This window comes from Solanum lycopersicum, chromosome 3 (genome assembly GCF_036512215.1).
Source record: "Solanum lycopersicum chromosome 3, SLM_r2.1".
Taxonomy (NCBI): Eukaryota; Viridiplantae; Streptophyta; class Magnoliopsida; order Solanales; family Solanaceae; genus Solanum; species Solanum lycopersicum.
In genome coordinates, this window is record NC_090802.1 from 54934973 (window position 1) to 54942876 (window position 7904).

Below are 7904 nucleotides of genomic sequence, written 5' to 3' on the forward strand. Positions count from 1 at the left end.
TGCTATTACTTGATAATAATATGCTATAAATAGTTTATTTTTAAATATTTTTTAATTAATATATTATTAATTGATGTGCTATAAGATGATAATAATATGCTATAAGTAGTTTATTTTTAAAGAGTACAATTACAACTTGATATGTATCCTCCTAAATGTGTGTGAGATGTTAATTTAACTCTAAAATATTAATTTACGTATTAGATAAATCATAAATTACAAGACAAGTTAATATATACACTGTCAATTCTAAGAACTTCGTTGAATTTTTTTATTTACTTTATAAAAAAATTAAATTCGCCTTGAGGTGACAAGGAATTTGGTAGTCGTCTATCAAGTATATTAATTATCAAAAGGTGGATATATGAAGAATGGGATGTATAACCCCTAACCTCCAAACATGGAAGAGAGTTGAACAAAGAACTTTATTGAATTATTAGAGGGAACATTTATCACACATAGAAAAAGACCTTACCCTACCCCAACCCCCAACAAAAAGAAAATAAACCACAAATATCCAAATGTGCCATTTAGCATCCAATAAATATGAACCTTATCTTTCCCTAGTCCAAAACAAACTCAATACCAACTTCTCCAATGACCCCAACTTGCAATCAAAACTAAATGCATAACCCAAACCGATAACCAATTTCCCCAAGATGTAGTTGTGGTTCCATTTCCAACACTAGCCACTGAAATCAACTTCTTCATTTTTCTCGTCTAATTGCATCTTACAATATACCAGTTCACTCTATTACCACCACAACTCATACTCGTCAAGTCAATTTTCGAGCTCATGATTTTAAATCAACAAACAATATTCATTTTCACAAATTTCCAACCCCTATCTTCAACTATCTCCTACACCTAATAACAACCCTAATCCATCAATCAAATTTCCTTCACATATTCAACCTTCCTCTCAAATTTCCACCAACCTAAGAAACAACATTGCAAAGATTTTACACTCTCTCTCAGATAAAACGCGAAGAATTGTTATCATCCATGATTCCTTAATAGGGTCCGTTGTTCAAGATTATCGCGATATTCCACAGAATCCAACACTTCTCATAGTGTTTCGGCTTTCACAATATTTTTGTACGTGTGGTAAAGTATGGGGGGTCTTCTTCAGGGTCATTTCGATCATAAGGCCATTAAAGCAATCGCTTGGGGTCCAAACTTTTGGGGCTCCCATTTTCTCTCAAAGATGTGTGTGTATAAATACTGTCAAAATTTTCATGTATTGATAAATTTGAAAATATTTTTTTGAGTTGAAAATGTTATTGAGAAATTGAATATTGTTTAATTGATTGGAGTGTCTCTTCTGGATTCTTATGTGACTAGCTAATTGTATTATCCTTTCTAGTTTCGCGTATGGTAATCTATTTTGTTGTCTAGCTCATTTATATTTTGACAATTTTCATGAACCAACAATATTTTATTCTTAAAATATTTACTTTTCTTTATTCTCCCTTCACTATTTTTTATTCTTTCATTGTTGATATTCTCAAATCTCTTACAAATTCAAACATTCTACATTGTGTGATATCTATTGTTGTGTGTTTCTACAAAAATCAAATTTATTTTTGGTGTCTTATCAAATTTCAAGCACTAAAACTAATCAACACCATTTTAATATTATTTATCAACTTATCAAGTTCATCGCTACACTATCTTAATATCATCATATTTTTTAAAAAATTGAGTCATGTTTGATTATTTCAACTTTATATTATATAATTTTCATTGAAAAATTATATTTTTTGCATTCTTAACTTCATAATGTTGATATTATATCCTGCCTCTCTAGACCTCATTTGTAGGATTACACTAGTATATTAGAATTATTCAATTTATATTTATCACCTAAAAAGTAGTGTCTCTTTATAGCTTTAGGCTCCCAAACTTGTTGAGATGGCCCTGGTCTTCTTCCGTCGGCGTTGAAATGAGTGTAGTAAGTTTAATTCGGGCAAGATTTATAACACGTCAAGAGTCATAGAAGGTCTTTTTTCTTGATTTACTCTCTAAAGAACAAATCATTAAAAAAAGGCAAAAAAAAACAGTGGACTTTAGGCCCATTTAACCCTATTACACTCTCCCCCACCCAACAAAGACATTGTTCATTAATTTGGCTAGACAAACAAGTACCTAAGTCAGTAATTTTTGTGTCATTTGGAACCACAACTTCATTTTCTTATGAATAAATCGAGGAAATTGCAGTAGGGTTGGAACAAAGTCAGCAAAAATTCATTTGGGTATTAAGAGACGCGGATAAAGAGAATGTTTTCTTAGATGTAATAACAGATAGTATTAAATAAATAGTATTAAATAATATTAGTATTTACTGTGTACTAATCCTAGTCCTATTAGGATTAGTACTCCTTAATCCTAGTCCTATTAGGATTAGTACTCCTTCCTATATCTCCTATATATATCTCCCATGTATCCCCTTATTAGGTTAACACTTCAATACAATCAATATTCCTTCATGGTATCAAGAGCAAGAAAACCTAGATCTTCTTTTCTCTAGGTTTTTTTCTCTCTTTAGGGCACCGATCGTTCCCTCTCTTCTCTTGGGCGGCGCAGCCATGACAACCGAGGTGGATCCTCTCGATTCACTTTTTCTGGCGTTAAACTCCTTCTCAGGCATCTCCATGCATTGATTCCCGAAAAATTATCAGACATAAATTACCCTACATGGAAAATCACCGTTCTTACAGCCCTTGAGGCCAATTACCTTCTCAAATACGTCGATGGAAGCACAGAACCGCCGCCGGCAGTCATCACCGCCACGGACAAATCAGAAAAAACCAATCCGGCCCATGCCGCCTGGAAAGCCGTGGATGGACAGATCTGATCATGTTTGATTACGGTCATCTCTCCCACGGTTCAGAAACATGTCCGATCCTACACAACTGCTTCAGCCCTGTGGACGGCCCTCGCAACACGCTATGCATCAATTTCCCACTCTCATATTTTTTAATTGCGTGATCGTCTCCACACAATTACCAAAGGCACGAAAACTATGGCGGAGTATTTAGACGAGGTCTCCACCATCATCACAGCCCTCGACACCGTGAACGAAATCATTCCCGAAAAAGATCTCGTCATGTGCGTCGTTTGGGGGATCTTATCAGCTTACTCCTCCATTAAACAGGCGATTCGCATCAGTCCAACGCCCGTTGACCTGGCTACTCTCTCCTCGTGGCTAAAAAGTGAAGAAATCAACGTGGATCTGGAGAGTAAACTTGTTCTCCGAGAAGCCGCTGTTATGGAGCCGGCAACCGCCCTCACCGCAAGCCAGAACTATCGCGGGGGGCGTAGTGGCGGCCGGCAGGGGAGTCGCGGCGGCTACGGCAGAAACAGCGGAGGCCGCGGGCGCGGCGGTCGGCAGGGCAGTCGTCCATCGTACAACGGTCAGCAACACGGCAGCAACAACAGCCTGCACTCTTTCGGCAGCGGTGGGCAGTTATCTTCCAGCGGCGGGCAGTGCACTTACGAGCGGGATCGTCCAACTTGTCAAATCTATCAGAAAACAGGGCACACCGCTGTTCGTTGATGGTTTCGGTATGAGGAGAGCCAAAATAGTGATAACCGTGCCAATTATGCATCTCAAGCCGGCCCCTCCTCTGAATGGTTGTTGGATACTGGGGCCAACATGCACGTTACTTCGGATCTATCCAAGCTTAACGCTCCAAATCCATATCATGTCTTCAATGGTATTATTGTTGGCAACAGTGAGTCCCTTAATATTTCTCACACTGGCACGGGTACCATTAAAACCCCCACCGCTATCTTTCACCTAGGTAACTTTACCCACGTCCCTTCTATTAAAACCAATCTCATTTCAGTTCACCAATTCACAAAAGACAATAATTGCTCACTCTTGTTCACCTCTAATGATTTTCAGATCCTAGACAATACTACCAAGAGGGTGATCTTTCAGGGCCCCTGTGAGCATGGTCTGTACGTTCTTCCTGGCACAAGTTCTTCTGCCTACCCTGTTTCAGAAAGCGTTCATGTGGCTCCAGTGGCTCTTTCGGCTGATGGTCACAGTCAGTTGTTTTTCTTCCGTTCATGTAAACAATTGTGACTCCTGTTCAATTGCTAAATCTCATAAATTACTTTCTACTTTATCTAAGAAGCGTACAACTGCACCTTTTCAACTTATTCATTCTGACCTATGGGGTCCTACTGCTGTTCCTTCATTTACTGGTTTTCGCTATTATATTTGTTTTGTGGATGATTTTACAAAATACACTTGGTTGTACCCACTAAAACACAAATCACAGGCATACACCACCTTTGTCACTTTTGAAAAAATGGTCAAAACACAATTCAATTCTCATGTTAAACTTTTTCGAAGTGACAATGGAAAGGAATATGTAAATAACATCTTTAACCAGTTTCTGCAATCCCTGGGAATTATACATCAAACCTCATGTCCATACACTCCCGAATAGAATGGGGTGGCTGAGCGTAAGCATCGCCATCTCCTTGAAACGGTGGTTACTCTTCTACATCAATCTCATCTCCCTGTCTCCTTTTGGGTAGAAGCTCTAGCCACCGCAAACTACCTCATTAACAGAATGCCCAGTCACACCCTCTCCAACAAATCACCCTATCAACTCCTTTACCAAGAACTTCCCAATTATACCAACCTCCGCGTCTTTGGGTGTCTTGCCTACCCTTGGCTACGCCCTCATATTACTCACAAATTACAACCCCGATCCCGTCCTTGTATTTTTTTGGGCTATCATCCTACCTCCAAGGGTTATCGCTGTCTTGACCCACAAACTCATAAAGTCTACATATCTCGTCATGTCAAATTTGTCGAAAATGAGTTTCCCTACGAGTCTATTTCCTCCTCCACAAATACATCATTCATTGGCGTCCTTCCCCTTTTTCCAACATACTCACAGGGTCCCTCACCACCTTCCCCCACACCTCCACCCACTACCCAACCACCCCTCATCACCCCTTCGGCCGTCACCCACAATACACCCGCAACCACCACCCACACTCACAACCAACCTGAACCACCCCATACCCACAACATCTCCGGCCCGATCCGTTTTGGGTCCTTCCCGGCCACCCCCGAATCATCACCGCCCGTGCCACCCCCCAATACTCATCCCATGTTAACCCGTGGCAAAGCCAGTATCTTTAAACTCAAAACCTTTCAGGCTACCATACTACCAAATACACCTCTTCCCGATAGTGAACCAACAACCTACTCTGTTGCCTCAAAAAATGCTTATTGGCGTCATGCTATGGATGACGAGTTTAAGGCTTTGACTGATCAGAAAACTTGGGTTCTTGTACCTAAGCCCCATGGGCGGCACCCAGTGGGCTGTAAATGGGTGTACAAAATTAAACACAATGCAGATGGCAGTATTTCCAGGTACAAGGCTTGTTTGGTTGCTAAAGGCTACAATCAGGAGTATGGGTTTGATTACTCCGAGACATTCAGTCCTGTTATTCGGCAGGAAAACATTCGCCTGGTACTGTCACTCGCCGTGCGCAACAATTGGCTCATCAATCAGTTGGATGTTTCCAATGCTTTTCTTCATGGCATGCTTGATGAAGCTATCTACATGACGCAACCACCGGGCTATGTTGATCCCCGCTTCCCTCAACTTGTTTGCAAACTCCAGAAGTCTCTGTATGGGCTCAAGCAAGCCCCCCGTGCTTGGTACACACGTCTGAAAACGTTCCTCTAGGGACTCGACTTCACGTGTTGCGTACACGACACGAGTCTGTTTACTCGACATTCAGCACACGGTACAGTCATTCTTCTTGTCTATGTAGATGATATCATTATTACAGGCTTTACTGCAGCTCTCATTCAGGATGTCACTCGAGCTATGCATACTACCTTCAAAATGAAGGACCTTGACCCGTTACATTATTTTCTGGGAATGGAGGTTTCTCGGACAGGCAGCGGCTTGTTTCTTCATCAGTCAAAATATGCTCGAGATCTGTTGCAGAAAGTTGGACTGGAAAAATGCACCAGTCAACCAACACCGATGGCAGTCTCTTCATCTACGAATGGAGCCGACACCCTCTTTGCCGATATTACCCACTTCCGCAGCCTCATTGGGGCTCTACAGTATCTGGCCATTACCCATCCTGACATCCAGTTTGCTGTCAACCGAGTTGCTCAACGCATGCATCAACCAAGTGAACATGATTACCATTGTCTAAAACGCATTCTCAGGTACATTTTTGGCACTCTTGGTCGTGGTTTACTCATTCGACCCGGGGACTTGGAGCTTCGGGGGTTCTCAGATTCAGATTGGGCGAATGATAAAAATGACAGAAAATCTACATCGGGGTTTCTCGTTTTATTGGGCCCCAACCTGATCTCCTGGTGTACAAAAAAACAACCGAAGGTCTCTCAGTCCTCGACTGAAGCTGAATACCGCGCCCTTGCTCTTCTCGCTGCTGAGACTATGTGGGTCACATATATTCTTCGCGAACTCCGCGCCACTCACGCTGTTCCTGCTCTCTATTGTGACAACAAATCAACCATATGTGTGGCCAAGAATTCCGTCCTACACACCAGAATGAAGCATGTTGATACCGATTGTCTCTTTGTTCGCAATGAAGTTCAGGCCGGCACCATGACTGTGCAGTATGTACCCACTGAAGAACAACCGGCTGATATTCTCACCAAGCCTCTCTCGAGCCGACAACACGATTACCTCAGTTCCAAGCTTCCGTTCGCTTCCGCTCAGCTCAGCTTGAGGGGGGATAATAACAGATAGTATTATATAATATTAGTATTTACTGTGTACTTATCCTAGTCCTATTAGGATTAGTACTCCTTAATCCTAGTCCTATTAGGATTAGTACTCCTACCTATATCTCCTATATATATCTCCCATGTATCCCCTTATTAGGTTAACACTTCAATACAACCAATATTCCTTCAAGATGATTTTACTAAAAAGATCAAACTGCTAAAAGGTTTGAGGAGAGAGTGAAAAAAAGGGATAGTGGTAAGAGATTGGGCCCCACAACTAGAAATCTTGGCACCTAATTTGACTGGTGGATTTTTGAGTTAATCTGATTAAAATTCATGCATGGAGAGTATTTCAATGGAAGTTCCTTTAGCCGCATGGCCAATGCATTCGGATCATCCTAGGGACACAGTGCTGATAACGAAAATACTAGAAGTCGGGTTGGTTGTTAAGGATTTGGCTCAACAAGACGAGTTGGTAACGCTCGATAGAATGGAAAAGGTTGTGAGGATTTTAATGGAATCAAAAGAAGGAGAAGAAATGAGGAAGAACAAAAGAGTTGAGTTTTGGTGTGAAAAATGTTGCGGGAGAAAATGGTGTCATAAAAAATGAATTTAATGCTTTTATTGCTCATATTATTAAAGCAATTGGATATCATCCGACATATTTTTATGATCAGTAACATATGCAGTACTTTTTTTAAGTCTCGTATTTGATAAAGTAATAACACAAATGAGCATGTTACTATAATGACATGCAATGTCATTCTCAAATTTATATCAAATGTTTCTATTTTGCTTATTACTTTTCAATGTATACGCATGTATATATATAGTATAATAGTACTGTCATTTCAATCTTGTTTAGATTAAAAAATTATCAAATAATTAAAAATAACATCAAACTAAAAAAATATGATAAATAAATTAAAACGATAGTGTCTTGTGATATATCACGGGCTTCAATACAACATAAGCATATTTGCATATGACGAGATCCAAACTAAACGGATTACTTGTGAGTGGGTTAACTCTAATTTATTGTTAATATAATGTAATTAATTAAGGCCAATAATAGTAAGTTTTATTGGATAAAAAATGAGACGCTTTCATTGATTTGGAATTTTAGATCCATAAAATAATCTTGAATAAGCAATTT

General features: G+C 39.9%; 1 pseudogene; it reads left to right on the forward strand.

Annotated features, from left to right (window-relative positions):
- The first annotated feature begins 1114 nt into the window (after window positions 1-1114).
- Window positions 1115-7428, forward strand: LOC138347679 (zeatin O-glucosyltransferase-like; annotated as a pseudogene).
- Window positions 7429-7904: the final 476 nt, after the last annotated feature.